The 17,046-nt window shown below is 32.0% G+C and overlaps 1 protein-coding gene across 4 annotated transcripts in view; it reads left to right on the forward strand.

The window, feature by feature from the left end:
* Positions 1 to 11,925: 11,925 nt before the first annotated feature.
* Positions 11,926 to 17,046, forward strand: part of LOC125050432 (hemicentin-2-like) — a 37,441-nt gene continuing 32,320 nt past the window's right edge. For all 4 annotated transcript variants that reach the window (XM_047650283.1, XM_047650284.1, XM_047650285.1 and 1 more), the window contains exon 1: positions 11,926 to 12,134. The gene's annotated coding sequence lies outside the window, so the exon portion shown is untranslated. The remainder of the gene's footprint in view (positions 12,135 to 17,046) is intronic.

A 17,046-nucleotide genomic window follows, 5' to 3' on the forward strand; every position in this document is an offset into this window, starting at 1 on the left:
TGAAGTTATCAAAGTTCTGATTCAGTAATTAACCATTTTCACAGCTAGCAAACAGCATTCTCAAACGGCACATGTGCTAAATGAATTATGTTTCTTATGAGAACCGCGTTATTAATTGCTTGGGAAGGGTAAAGCGATATTTGTAACTACTAGTATTTAAAGAAAAAAACTTTTTAACCGGACTAAAGTTATGTATTCTTATAAATTTACAATTATTTAACATAATTTTAAATTTATCCCACGTTTCGCGTGCTTTACAGCGTGCGTGGTCACGGTGACTGAAGACAAAAGGTGTTGGATGTCAAAAAGTATCACAGCTGTAGAAAAAGTTGCATTATCTGTATTTATTTCCCCGGAGTTGGTATCGACTAAAAGATGGAGGGTTTTGACAGAAATAAATATGTCTCAAATCCAATAATCGATGACATGTGTCAGACGGAAGGCTAATAATTTTTTTTAATATAATAGGGGGCTGTACGGGACGCCCAAAATGGGCAGTCATCGCAGCCCATAGACACCCATTTAAGTGGGTGCGATGCCGGCCTTTGAGGGAGGAGGACACTCGAATTTTGAATAGTTGAAGGTCATCTCTCAGGGAAGACCCCCACCCGGAGTCAATTCCACAGTTCGCTAGTTCACAAAATAAAATGACTAGTGAAACGGACTGTGGAAGACTTCCAGCCATCAAGGTAATGTTGATGAAATTTTTCATATACTTGTTTATGAAATAAAAATGATCAAAGATCAATGAAAATGAAAATGATCAATGGATTCAATCTCTGGCCAAGACTCGTAATGGGGTTGCAGCGCTACTGAATCATAGATACTCCTTCTATTGGTAAATATATAATAAACGATAGTTCAAAACTAAATCGTTGTTAAAAACTCGAAGTGCAGTTCTCAAATTCCTTATTGTTTGTTAATATGCAAACTCTTTCAGCAATCATTCATTTATAGCCTTGTGAAATTATTGTTTTACCAAGAATCGTAGTTACGATTTCTGGTTTTTACTTACATACGTTACGCCTTGTTGTCTAATTTAAAAATATCTAGGAAGGATTCTATAGAATTGTTGTCACAGTCGCAAAACTTAAGTGACTATATTAGTTAATAAATAATGTATGTACTAAATTTTTTGGTTAATATAAATAATTAGTCATGCTTAGTTATAAACGACGTCTTTTGGATAATATGTAATTTTGCTTAGGAACCTGAAAATGACTGCGTGACGGCCTTGGCTCGAACAATATATACCCGTGTACCATAAAGCCGCTTTATCAACTTTGACATTACATGATACATATGATTAATTCAACATGTTATCTTTGACGATACGAGCCTAAATCAGGTATTCAATCGTAAAAACTGTTCCCCCGAGCAACCAAAGTATCTGTATGACATTGGAATCCTATCATTGTCCTCACGCACTCCAAGAAAAGGCCAATTTCAAAGATTTCCGAAGGGCTTAGCTTCATTTCCTTTTATATCTCCCCAGATACTAAATTCGTCCAGCCAATAATAAAAAAATGTGTGCGGCAACCGGAGTGGACTTGATATAAAACCCTCTCCCTTGATGAATTAAGATTTTACAAGTTGGGATCTTAAACAAAATGTAATTTAAAGTTTTCGTAAATATTTTTTTATTACTTAACATTATAGTTTTTTATATGCATCGAACTCCGTCACTTGCGTTCAAGTAATCATTACAACATAAATATTTCTTAAAATGTGATAGGTTTAAGCATTTTTTTGGTAAAAAAAAACAAAATAAGACTAATTTTAGGTATCTTGCTTAATGAAAATAACGTGAATTGAAATAATCATAAATTTATTCAAGTTTTAATGTTATTAAATATGGATATTTTAAATTATATTTCTTCGTAAATATTATTGATGTAGCTCATACATTTGATTATAAGTAAGGAGGCATCTGAAAGGATAAAAATAATAGAACTGGCTAAAATAAGTAGCAAAATCCTTGTATTGACACTGGCTTTATTTAATTGCAGGAAAAGGAACCCACAACCAATACGATTTTATATATTCTGTTGAAAGAATATAATATACTTTAAATATATATTAAAAAATTGTACTATACCTTTAAATCTCACCCGAAACGATTTGGATTTTTTTTATTTACATATTTCATTCTTTGAAAAAATATCACAAATTTCAAATTAGAATTTCCAATGCAAACTAGTTAAATATGAACACTTCGAAGGTACGAAAGGAATTTCAAATTATAATTCATTAATTTAAGGATGACCTAAAAGTTACCTCTGCCTAACTTTAACGTAATTTGCGGTATAATTATAAGTCTTGTTATTTTAATTAATGAGTTTTTAGACAGTGAGTGAGTTTTTATCTCCTTCGAATAATAATTTTTAATACTTCGCTTTTGAGACAAGGGTAGATAACTATTGATATATTGTAATAATCAATCGTAGTACGTTTAATAAGCCCTATTAGCCTTGTAGCTCGTATCCAAATCTTGAGATTTTGCAAATCTTCAGCTGTGCACCAAGACATGTTTTTTTTCTATTTACAAAATTAACACTTGCTCCTACTGTGAAAGCAAACATCGCGAGATGTCTTAAAAAATCTACGATCAGGCACAGAAGACTGATCGCCTACTTCTGTGTAAAAATAAAAATGATCTAAGAAGCCATACAATCTGCGGCCTAGTAGCCGTATATAAGGTGGTAGCGCCAATGGCTAATTGTTAATTTAAATTAAATATTTGGAAGGAGTAAAAACACGAATTTACTATATTTTGTACATGACTTGAATTCTCAGTTACTCTAGCTGACTACAAAAGAATTAATTGATGAGTATTTTTTTTAAATATTTCAACGTTTTTTACCTATTGTAGAAAAATATCGTAACTAAAATATTACGTATTAATAGTGTACTGCCAGGAGCGTGTATAAATAGGGAAAATCCTTGGCTTGGCATTATTTATATCTTTGGTATGTTATATTGAAATTGGATAATATTTAACTATGATAATCTTGTTAGGCTTCGAAGCACATCAAAGCTGAATTTCGTAAGAACATATATGTTAAATTTCACGGAAACTATTTCATATCAAGATCACACTTAGGGAACAGCTAAGCTTTGGAAACACGATTTACGTCATACGTAAACAATTATTTTAACCGAATTTTTTTCAGACAACCAGGTCTTTTTAATAACTTCGCCTCACAAAAGGTACTCGAACTACGCTTATATTTAGGTTTATTTACAATATGATACCTTTTATAAATGTTTTTATAGCAGGACACATGCGCCTGTAGGGGCTTATGCGCCGTCTAACCCATATCAAAACTGTAACAACTCCGATTGTAAAGACAAGGGAATTTTCCGTGTAACCAACAAAGGGATTTAATATGGCTTTTTTAATGTCATATGGGCAGCTGTGACAAAGTACTTACGGAAGTAAAGATTTCAATCTTCCAAAAGGTATCGCTTTAGGGTCGTTTTAGTACTTTCTAATCCCAGCGGTACTATTGGTTATGGCTTTTGTTCTAAAGAAAGAGGCTTGGACAATGGTCATATACGTTTAAACGAATGTACGGATCAGGAATGAATAGTCTGGGGGTGAGAATGTGAAACGATGAAAGACAAAAGTACGTTTGATAATTGAACAAAGGAACGAAATATGATGCACGAATTGTGGTAAAGATGTTGTAGACCAAACAAGATCAAACAGAATACGCCGTTGTATCGTCTCTTAATATTCCCTGATCATTATTAATATAAAGCTTCCTTAACACGCGAAGTAACATTGTATAGAAAACTCGTTTTTACCAGGTTAGGTTCAAAATTAAACGAAATTGATTAAACATAGTACTCGCATAGTTTATATTTATCAATGGCGCTACAACCTCTAAGGTCTGTATCATTTCTGAGAGCCAAGTAGGTATCAGCTTTCTGTGCCTGTCTTTTTGGGTCTAAGGCATTCCCCACGATGTTTTCCTTCATCGTACGAGCAAGTGCGAGTCGCACGTTAATGATTATCGTATAAAATACGTCAATTAGTAACTTATATATCTTTTCTTGTATGTGAGTAAGACACCGCGACACAAAATACAGCTTCGGACACTTGAAAAGTACGTGAAGTATCATATATTACGTCAGAAAGTATCGGCATTAATAACGTCGTATATTCGCTTCCGACAGTCCTGTTTAAGTCTTTCAAACTTTGAATTTCCAACTCGACGACTCACATATTTTAGGGCCGCGATGTCACTTCAACAATCTTCGATACTACGCTTTTCGCTTGCAGAATTTAAATGGTAAAAAAGTTTCGCTCGGTTCATTGTTAAGTTTTATCTAGTTTTAAATTTATGTTGCGTAAACATATACGTAATATGTTTGCTATAAACTGTATTTGATTTTAAATATTAACTGTGTGCTATGAGCATTGGCACGAAATTTGAAATTCAAATAAATTTAATTCGAAAATTTAATTTCAAATTCAGGCATTTGTTTTACATAGTTCTTTGTTTTTGTGCAATTATGTTAGTTTTTGGGACCATGGATAATAAAATGACAGATTAAAAGCCGCCCGCGTGGCAAAGGAAAATCAAACTATGGTCAAAAACCGCCTTCACCAGGGAAGGCGTAGTCCCTTGCGTCGTACGTTGCTCACTGCAGTGATCTTCCGTCCTGCCCTTCGGGCGATTGACCACCCCACGACGGCCCAAGCCAAGGTCCGAGTCTCGCAGGAGATGCCCTTGCGCTAGTCGCGGGAAAAAGCCCATTCCGGCCGAGCCACGCTCGCCAAAACAGCCCGAGCTGAGCTGTAAAGGCCCCTAAGACCAACAGCGATATTACATAAAAAAACATATTAGCCTACAAGATACTCTGTTAAAACATAAACGTTTTTGTAAAATGCAGCCTTCTAGCTAAACACATAACTGAAAAATCAAAATTTAAATTTCGTAAACCAATTTCCAGCGAAACTGATATAAATTACGTCGCAAAAAGACTCCCATTTTACACGTTCCAACAAATAACATTGATTTTTGGATATTGCACAACAAAATGAGTTCAGTTGCATAGTTTTAGCCACTTGATACATTCACTTTTTGCCGGAAGGCACTTGGCTCATGCACAATTGTCGAGAATCGTCCATGCATTGCGACGGATTTAGCTCTATTTTTATTTTAGTCTCGTGTGAGTATTCTATTTTATGCATGCATTAAAAAACTAACAATACTTAGGATGCGAGAATTGCTTATTTACATAAAAGTGTGGATGTTGCTCTGATTCCGTTTTGGTTTTACGCGAAAATTATACCTTAATTTAGATTATATTTGCTAGCTTATGTTAGATTATTATTTTGATACTGTATTTTGTGTAGAAATGCGCATATAGGAGGAATAATGGAATTATATTTTTATTTAATTACGAATGTTTAATATGGTAATGTGTACATGCAAATTTTATCACAAAACGGTAATTATTCACTCACCAGGCCTAATATTATATCTCGGGCAGCGTATACTTACCACATCAAAGACATGTCATGTGTGTTTGATAATATTTTATGTCACGAATACATAAAGGTATCAATGCCAGTTAACGGTATTGATCTGGTCTCCATTGAATACAGAATTTCAACAAAAACGTAATACTTAATTGGGTTATTAGGGTAAAACTCTAAAACTTTACATCAAAATTCAATGAGTAATTATAGAACAAAGAAGTTGAGTTAAATCAATTACATATAAGAAACAAATAGTTTGTTAGTCGTTATAAAAATTATAGTCGTAACCACTAATAAAGATATATATATATATCGACCAATTTCAATCTGCCAAGTGTGCACTTCATATATAGATTTTTAAATCATAAAAAAAACTTCAAAAATTAAAAACTTCAAAAGTCAGAGCCCTGGATGTCTGCCTCTACGAATTTTTGTGTTTACAGGATGACTATGATCATCAGTCCCAGAGGTAGACATGTGCACATAATATCACCCACCTTTTTTTTAACATAATATTTGAAACGCTGTAAATTGACAACGCAGCGTCACAATGGTGGCAGACGAGGTCCTTCATGTTTCTTAGGGTATAATTATCAATATTAATAACGTCTGCCATGTGTGCTGATCATATAGAAATGCTTTTGCTCGCCAGCTCCCTAACTATAATAAATATTAATCAAGAACTAAACGGAGGCACGTAGGCGAATTCCGCCAATAAATAGTGAAAGTGATTCAAAGTGGCTGACAAGAAAGTTTCAGGCATTACGAAAACGTGTGGCTTTTAGCGAAACTTTTAACTGTAGAGCGTTTACTCGAAATGCAAATTACAAGCTGTATAGGCACGGCGAAACTTACCTCATGATACATGAGACCTTAGAATTAAACCGCACGGACGTATAATAAATTTTAGCAAACCGTTTTGCACGCTACATTGATGTTAAATTGTGTGTCATTTGTTTAAATTACCTAATGATTAAAGGAATTTATTTATTTATTCAGAAGATTTAATGCACAATACAGAAATAGATGAATTTATATATATATATATATATATAACATTGTGGGCCAATTAAAAATCTTTATATATAGATTTTTTTTAATATAAAATAATAAGGTAAACATGCCAAATATTTTGGTTGTAAAACAAAAAAGAAAAAGAACAGAATTTAATTAGTTTATTTGTTTTTTATAAAAGCTTGTCAACGCTCGGCACACTGATACATTGATAAAAAAAAACAATTTTTAATGTGACAAGCACTTATAGGCAAACATGGCATATAAGAAATAATAAAAAGAAATTAAGCAAAACAATAATATAATTTATATAAAAATTAAACATAAAACTTTATTCATCATGATCGAAATAATAATATTTACGTTTAATAGACTTGGTGCATAGCCGACGGTATGCTATTTTAAATGTAAAATAGACAAATATTTCTTGTACTAAACGGTTACCATGGTTACGATATTTCTTCCACGTAAAACTTCAAGCCCCAAAGAGGCATTATTTAAACTCATACTTTGAATTTACCTGATTCGAGAAGTAAGAAATAAAATAATACACCTTAAATCTGGATTTTATCTGTAATCATAGTAATAATTCAAGTTACTATAATTAACAGTCCTTATACACGAACACATTCGAGTAGTTCGTCGTTTTATTAATTCTTTCTTCGGAATTGAAAAATATTGATTTATGACACCAATTTCTAAAAGTACCTGAAAACATAGCTATTAAGTGACGATGACAAATGATAATGGGATTTTACAAATATAATAAATGGTTTTTATTACATTTGTATTTTGAAATAGAAGAAGAAAATCCTCCGTGTTTACCAATTTTTTTGACCCTGTCTGCCTTATTAGGGAAACCAAAAAATTATTTAAAACCTGTGGCAATTAGATATAATAATCTTAATAATAATCCATTCAAATATACATTTATAAAATTATTTATAAACAAATTTATGAGTCTGTCCTCAGCCAAAGCTAGTCGAGGGAGATTTCCCTTACATCGTAAGGCGGTGCACAGCCTTAATACAAACACCTTCGTAGGTCCTTATTGCCCCGCACCACCACTATGGGGAACCAAATACCTATTAAGTATTTCCGAAACAATTTTTAAAGACCGGCCACGCACTTGTGAGCCTTCGGGCATTATGGTTTGGTATGCTAATGTTCTAAAAACACAGTAGAATCTATTATAAAGGAAAAATCCAATCCCATGTTTGAAAGTTTGCATAAACTATTAAGCTAAAAGGGCTAAGGATTCGGGTTCATAATCGGATCCTGAGAACAGATTAATCCTGTAAGATTGTGTGGTAACTTGCACAATAGACGTTTTGGCACGAGACTTTAGAGTTAACGCTATTTGTAAAGGTTAAGTATAAGTTTTAAGTATGGTAAGTCTCTAACTTTCAATACGTATACGTCTTAGTGATCTGAAAATTCGTATTTTTTTTAAATAATTGGTACAAATCCGTGCTATGTGTATAATGTGTATAATATACCTTGATTCTTCTATTTCAGATCACACAAAGGTATATTAATCCTGAACATAGCAGCTGTATTGTAGTTTAGTTTTAGCGCGCCACACGTCTATCGTCCTGCTCCTGTATACCCGTTTCGATATGAGATTAGGGAGTGTAGAAAACTATACAAAATATATATAAAAACAATTGTGTTGCTATTAAAACATTTGTATAAATCCTGAATTATACAACAGTTGTATAATATATTTAAAAGTTGGTATGCTGTCCATGCCCCATTATTCTATTTTGTTTTATTTACTAAACAAAACTATCATACACATTAGTTGGTAACTAAGAGCGAATTGTTACTAACTCTAACTTAAACGACATATAAATATAATCTAAAATAAATAAGTTATTATTAATATTATAATCTGAAATGGCTTCAAAACTAAATTGGTAATTTTGTGTCCGTTGTAATGTACTAAATTTAAACTTAATTAGAAAGTTCCAGCGGTCTTTTAAATCGCAGTCATTTACTCGAAAGATAACTACTCTAGTTATAACAGTGACGTTTGCACTTCAGAGACTGCATATTGTCGTGGCCTTTGAGAAAATCTCATTTAATCCGTTAGGAGTGGAAAACTGCGCGTTGGATACTATATTTCCGATTAATTGCAACTTGAAGAAATACCTTCTTGATTTATTTCTTTTTCTAGTGAAAGCCTTTTTCGTGTTAACTGTCTTTTTTGCTATTTACTAACTTTAAATATCTCAGGTACCATTATTATTTTTGTGATATATGACACAAAACATTCGCTGAAAAGATTCTATTGACGCCCCTTAGGTTATATTTTCCAACTTTTTTCATAAGTACTTGTTATTTTCCGTTACGGCTTTCACGTAAAAATGTCCTAGGTGATGCTTCATCATAACGTGACAGTTGTGATGACGGCTTTATTTTTTTAACTACGTAATGACTCATGCGATTCTTAAGTACTTATCGAGTCTGTAACGCAGGATCATAATGTCTTTAAAACTTTTAGGTAAGTTATATTTGTTTTGATAAAATCATGTCAAAAATCATTTATTCATGTAGGTAACACAATGTAAACTTATGAACGTCAAAAAAGAAATATAATGCTTCTAATTTTACATTTACTGCCAGTTTCCAAATCAAGGGCGTAGAACGGAAGAGAAGAACTGGCAATAAACTCTCCGCTACTCTTTTTAATCGTCAAGTTTTTTGTTTTACACAACGTTTGTAAGGAGCTGCAACCATTACACCATGTTCCACATGACATCTTAAGTAATAAATAATAATAAAATAAATTAAAAACAAAGATTTGTGCTCTATCAGCATAGTGAAATAGGAGCACGCACTTCCATATCGTGGTTATATAATTATACCGTATTCGTTGGAAAAGCTTAAATACATGTTAATATAATAATATTAATATTGTGAATCCAACAACAATAGATCTTCATCTATTTAACAGAATAAGTTTGATTATGTTCAGTTACTACTACGAAATTATTTTAGTACACTGACCCATTCATCAAAGTTCTTGTCAAACAACAATTGTTTGCGATAATAACATTAAATTGCTGTTGTTTTATTGCCACAGAGGATCTCGTAAAACTGGTTTATTTATGATTATTGATACGCAATGATTATCTACTTGCCGATCGTAAAATTGTTATGTCAGGGGGTGTCGCTATTTTCATTTGAGCAGTCAAGCTGGCTCAGGAGGGATTAATCTATACATCGAGCAAATAACCTAGCGAGCTACCATATTTAAATTACCCGAGAGAAATATACAATAATGTGGCATCTAGGTGGGCCAGCAGTGTTTTCTTACCTAAACATTTTGTGATGTACTTCATAAAATTGTTACATGGCAAGGACAGTAATTCGACAGAACTTCAGTATCTTGGCTTCAATGTACCTGATGCGTACGTCAGAAGTTCCATTATTTGTTAGTGCCTCTAGTATTTTAGCTCAGTAATTGAATTGAGGATCGCATTTGGTGGATTTCCCAATATATTTACAACTGTATCATTTTTGTGCGTAGTAATATTAGTTCTCTTTTAAAGAACAGCGACATTCACAATAGGAATACAAGAAATAAGGGAAAACTTTTCCAGCCGTCTTACAGGTTGCAGAAAATAAATACTTCATTTATGGGCCTAAGTATACGCTGCTATAAAATGATTCCTAGCAAAATATTGGAACTGCCTTTAAACAGATTGAAAACACATATCAAAAAAACCTTAATGTGTAAAGGTTACTACACAGTCAATGACTACCTGGAAGATAAAAACGCTTGGCAATAGTTCTAATTATATTCTTATAATTTGATTTGTTATCTTTGAAATGTTATGAATATGTGTGTAATGGTGAATGTGGTAAATCACAGAACAGATTTTTATTTTTTTTACTTATGTAACTTAAATGACGTTGTGGTTTATGACATTTTCCTTTGAATAATTGTAATGTAAAGGGAGGGCAAAACTTGCTGAGTTTCTTGCCCGTTCTTCTCAGAACAAGGCCTCCTGGTAGTTTTGCGAACGGATGGCGTAGTCCTGCTCTTTCGTGAATTTTGTAAACGTTGTTGACATTCATAAGCATGCTCTAAGAAGCATCTAAATTGAATAAACGTATTTTGATTTTGATTGATTTGATTTTGGTGTGGTACAAAGTGAGTATAACCTGAAGATGTTCTTGGTCAAATAAGTAACAAACGTGGTTTAGATATTATGGTTCACTAATATCACTAAATGTATTACTTAAACATCAGCATTAAAACATTCAAATGATAATTGTGGCTAAAAATAATTTCCTTATCGTCATCCGTTACTAAGGACAATAGTCATTATAAACTTTTTGGCGTGATTAAATACCTAATATTTTTGAACTATATTTGTATCATTCAATATAACTTAAGTCTCAGGGTTACTTGACAGTAAAAATAAATGTTCTTATTGGTTACAACTATAAATATAGTCTGAGGGTGAGAATGAAAGAAAACGTTTCAATTGATTGAGATGAATTTCAATTGTGATCGATAAAACTCTCATCCAATCACAGACACGCGACACGATACGTTGGTCCGTTAGACAAATCACAATCAAGCGAAACGTGACATTGTTTTGTCTTTTTGCAAACTCATCCCCCAGATACTATTGTCGTATTACAGTATCGTATTATATAAAATATTACAGTACATATTTCAAATGTACATTTAAGTTGATGTAGGCTGATATAAAATAGTTGTGATATCAATAAACCAATTGGCCAAAATAATTTTTTGCGCCTTCCTTTTACAAATACAATGTATGTTCAAAAAATGCTAGTTCAAGCTATTAAACATGCTGTATCGTTTATGTCATACCTGTGACTTGTTGCAAAATGACCAGAACAGTCTCTTTTCTTCCTAATTTTTTAAATTCCCGGTTAAGGCGGCATCTACTGTTGGCTGTGGTCCGATAGAAAACTAGTCAGCAAAGTCAACGTCTCGTCAAAAGTCTCGTCCCCCGTATGTTGCGCAATTATAAACAATTTTCTTAACTCTTCGTCAGCTATATACATGCTAGTATTATTATTAATAAGCTATTGTTAGATTTAAGTAGTGTGTCTGAGTAAAATTCATGTTAATAATTATGTATTTTTGGCTTTGCTTTAAAAATAATAAATAAATAAACAAATAATAATTTGTTGTGATTCTTTATAAATGTAATAAATTGTCTACTGAAATAAGAATAAAATTATGATCGAATTTGCCGTTCTTAATGCATTTATCAACAAAATAATATGCAAGGATATAATGAAGTGATAGCGGCGTAGTTAAAACTGTAGTGCCTGTACCATCAAATTTATCTCCAGCCAATGCGGGAAAGCTTACAGCGGCAAATTTCACAATGAGCTCAAGGCAAAGGATTGTAAGTGCGCATGTACAGACGCGCCACACCGCCTGCCCGATAGCCTACCACTCCAGTTTGCCAGTTAAATCCGACCGCGCCACGTTTGCTTGTGCGATTTTCGCGCGCGTCACTTGTAAACAAATTCCATTTTTGTAATAAGTGACCACTTAGTGACAGTTCAGTGAAGTTAAAAAAGTTTCGCACAAAGGAGATTTATTGTCTATTAAATAGTGTCTCTTTACGTATGTATATTTAATTGCTGGATGTGCAATTAAGAGTTTAATAATAATTACTTTTTTATGTACTTTTTCAAATTATTGCCGTGTAAATCGGCACCGTTAAGGTATAATTTTTATTTAGCAGCATTTTGTTTCATATTCACGGTGTCTTAAATTGGATGAACCGAGAATAGCTTAATTTAATTTACCCTCGTTTCTTTTAGTGGCGTTTTCTAAAATATTTTATGCAGTCCACTTACTGATTCATTTTCAAATAATAATTACATTCACAAGGATTCATTTATTTAATAGAAGTAGAATTTTTTTAACGTGCTAAATATTAAAATATAAATTAATTTAGTTATAAAAATTAATTTGTCCTACAGTAATTAAATACCATCGTTGCACAAAACTGAGTTTTGAGAAGTGTCCACTTTTAAGAGATTATGGTGCTTAAGTATTAATGGCCCACTATAATTAAGTAATTAAATATACACATTAATGTACCAACCATATAAATCAATTTGCGTGGATGTTTTGTTAATTAAAAATTAAGAACAAATGACCATATTGAGTCTAAATGAATCATATTATATTACATAGTTTCTTCACTTCATTTTAGTTACAGTAATAAATAATGATATAATATAAATTATATTTAACTATGTGTGTAGGAAGAATAAAAACACGTAAATAATTTATATAAAACACACACTTTTGACCTGTGGGCTATAAAAACTGTAAACCCTAGAAAAATATTTTTTTTATTCATTGGCTTCAACCCAATAGTACAATTTATTTATCAGAGCAGAAACTTCTCTAAAATAAAGTCAAAGAACGTAAAGTAGTTTCACTCATATAATATTTACGGTTCTGTTCTGGTCTCTAGTGTGAACAACTATCTTCAGTTCATTAATTATTCTTTCAATAATTAGCTCCTTGCCGTACATCTTGAATGTCTGTTATATTGACGTATGGAGTTTGCATTCTAAGAATGTATTCTTATATAACTTGATAAATAGGTTATCAGTTTCACCTTTGTAAGTCATAGTTGGAATTAAAAAATATTTGAGTATGTTTATCTATTTGTGTAATAAGTAAAAGTATATACCGTAAACGTTTATCCATAAATTGCATCATTAATCACAGTGGTATTAGAGATATCGCTTATCACTTTTACTTTAACGTATGTTTCCAACCTAGGGAAATGTTGAATTTAAAGATAGGATTTTTTAAAAATATTTTTTTTTCCTTTTAATGTCTTGTCATATTACTATTTCAAATTCATATATTATTATATATGAATTTCAGTTTGGTCTGCTTTTCCTAGATCTCACCAGCTTGATTTGCGTATTTTAATAGATTATAAGGTATTTACCGATTTTTACCTATTTTTATCACATCGACGTTTTGTTTTAAATGTCAGTCGATAACCTTTATTATGGTTTTAAAATTCTTATTACGATTTGGTCAAGTTCACGCGATACTATTTTTATCGTACGTCAATATTAAAACTTAGAATAGTAATAAGCGCGTAGACGTGAGCGCGTAGACTTTATCTCCGCCATTTCAATTTTACATGTGCGTCATTATGTTGAATATATAACCTACCCTACCCTACTTATTGATAAACGTGAGCTTTCTATAGAGGTACAGAAGTATTTTAAATCTATTAAATGTCGAAACAAACCAAACAAGTCATATATTTACTAATTTATTGCTTTAATAAAAAGTAAAGAATATTTATGTAAAATTAATGTGTTTATTGTTTTATTTTATAACAGAAATATTTATATTTCATTACATTTTTTTTTTTTAAAGACAATTCACACCAATTGACCTAGTCCCATGCTAAGCTGGTGAAGCTTGTGTTATGGGTACTAGGCAACGGATATACATACATATTATAGATGGATAGACATATAAATAAATATTTAAACACCCAAGACCTAAGCACAACACCAAATGGAGTAACCAACATTAAAGGTTGCCAGGTTGCTGTAACATAGTATATCTCTATAGTTTTCTGTTATGAATAATGTAGGTAAGGTTCTACTAGAGCCAAAGTTCTCCCTTGGGACTAACTATGAGGTGTGAAATAGCCCTCATGGGAGCAAAATGCAAATATCCAGTTTGCATAACATCCTCAGAGTAACTAAAACCCAATTTTTCTTAATTTTTTGCCCTAATTGGACGGCATCCTAATTTATAACCGGAACTGTTTTTGCTTTTGTGTTCAAATTTCTAATTATTTCAAGTGTACTAGACTTGACTGGTACACTGAGACCTGCCATGTACAGACAATTTTATGATGCACAATTATGTGCAGCATCAACTCTTAATAAGTTGTATTAAAAAAAATCAATTTTAAACGCCTCTTTATCTTTTTAAATGTATGACACGTAGTCTGTATTCGCTATCGAATTATTTATTTTTATTCCATACAATTTTTTTTGTCTAAGGAAAATCAAGTTCGGTCTTTAGAGTTAGGTCTTCTTTATATCAATTGAATTGACATAAACGTCCTAACATTGTACACAACATTGCCGTACCTTTATGGACCTAGAAAGGTCTAGAATAGAATGATATCACACAACGGTATCTAATGATATCTTTTTTGATTAAAGAAGGCCCTTTACAAGTTGCATAAAAACTATAGCACAGCAGGTTACTTAGAATATAAATCTAGAACACAATACAATAATAGTAGTTAAAACAAAGTAAACAATTTCGATCCAAGCTCATTAAAACTAAGATAACCTTAGGAGGTAACCCAATTAACCCCCAATTATTTCTCAGATAAAATTCTAAACTTGATCGCATTTGCCTGTTTAAATTAATTATATTTCACGCTTTTATTCAATAAAAATATTGTGACATCGACTAAATTACCTATGGCGCAAATTATCTTACGTTTATCTTCTTGGAAATTTAATGGTTATTAAATTTAAGCTTTATACAAAAATTCCTACGCAAATAAGTTTTAAATGAGTTGGTTATTGTTTATTTTAATTTGAGAGTAAATTTTCTGTCAGATATTTTTTTACAAAATAACAAAATACTCGTTTAGAAAAGCTTTTCTAAACGCTGCTTTTTTAAGGCATTCCTTTGTTTTATGAATGTAAGTGCGATGCAAAGGGAACAATGCATATAACACCGAATTTATAAAGAAACTAAGCTGATAAAGATACGATACGATATATATAACTATATGTACACAAATTCAATACCAGTGTTGTCAGGTACGGCGTTAAATGTTTCTCTCTGGGGACAAAATTTTACGTTAACTTTTTATTCACGACCAACATTTTGTTTAGCCAAATGTTAGATTTTTCATTCGAATTTTTACAAACATAGACTCTAAATACAGCAGGTTGTTGTTTTGTATTGCGAGTGACTGAGTGAATGAATTGGATCAACGAAAACTATTTGTTCACAACATTCACATGTCTTTTAGGTGATTTGCTGTTAGTTTTACAAATGATATCTATTGGTTGTTTATCTACGAACAAGTGCTTCTCGCCTAATTTATTTAATTGAATAATGTTGGCTAGTTAGTTTACAATTGATAAAAACACGGGAAGCTCCCAATGAATATTTACTACGGTGCGATTTCCAGTATCTTTTTAATGAGAAACAAATTCTGTCTGTCTCTAAGAAAATTACATTTAGTAACTATTAGGTGCCTTAATATTTGAGTTGAATGTTCGAAAACATGACTATTTTTGGCTTTTTCATCTTAAGTCGCGTTTTTGAATATTTAAAACGTAAAACATAAGTGGTTTGAAAGCTGAACTTACTTTGTTTTTTGTCCTATGTCATCACATCAAGAGATATTCTCTAACTAATCGTCGACCTTAAATACGTTTATATACAAATCATATTTTGGAAGTTTTAAATAAAATATACTGAGTCAATTCTTATCGTTGAAGTACCAAAGGTTCAGACGAAACCATATCAAAAGTGCTTATGCATTAGCAATAAACAATAGATTCGTGATTTACGTAACTTAAACAGGTTAAATATTATATAATGTTCTACGAGCTAACACTTAATTAGACCACTAAGTGCGTCCATTACATAACAAAGCAAAGAAACTGAGTCGGTCGCTTGTTCAAATAAAAGGAATTCTCGTGTTAAAATGCATTATATTGTTCAAAACTATACAAAAGGTCAGTCAAAGCGTGCCGGACGTCCATTAACTTCAGAAATTAGGATACTATGCCAAAATTTCCTGTCTCTATAGCTAATTTTCAGTCGATTTGTAAGTGATTTTCTCTACGCTGTTTGTGATAATTAATTAAGGTGCGCCTTTAATGTCCATCATTATGAAATTAGGGTAGATAGAAGCGATATGAGACTTTGATAAGCGTAACTTATATTTGACTTAAGTAATCATATGACACGTGACCATATGGCTCAGTTGTGGTCAGCGAGAGATTGCTACAAACAACTAGTATATAATGTGTTTTTATATGTTAAAGAAATTTTATTTATATTTAAAGTGAAACTTAAGGAAATAATTCATTAATTTAAATAAATACGCTCGTCATACGTAAAACACGTATTATATAATAGGGAAAAACTTAGGTATTAACTGCATATTTCATCCGCATCACCTTGATGGCTGGTAGTCTTCGATCTGCTTCATTAGACTAGTTGTTTTGCGAACTAGCGAATTGTGAAATCGACTCCCAGTGGATGTCTTACCTGAGAGCTACGACCTCCAATTGTTTAAAAACATAGCATACTCCTAACTCAAAAGCCGGCAATGCACCTACTTAAATGGGTGTCTATGAGCTGCGATGACTGCCCTTTATGGGCGTAGTCTCGTTTGTACCTTATCCTATAAAAAAATGACTTAAAATAAGTGTATTACTAGGGCAAGCAAGGTATATAAGCTGTTGAATACAAAAGAAAATAAAAAATAAGAGTG

Source organism: Pieris napi, chromosome 6 (genome assembly GCF_905475465.1).
Source record: "Pieris napi chromosome 6, ilPieNapi1.2, whole genome shotgun sequence".
In the NCBI taxonomy this organism is placed as follows: domain Eukaryota; kingdom Metazoa; phylum Arthropoda; class Insecta; order Lepidoptera; family Pieridae; genus Pieris; species Pieris napi.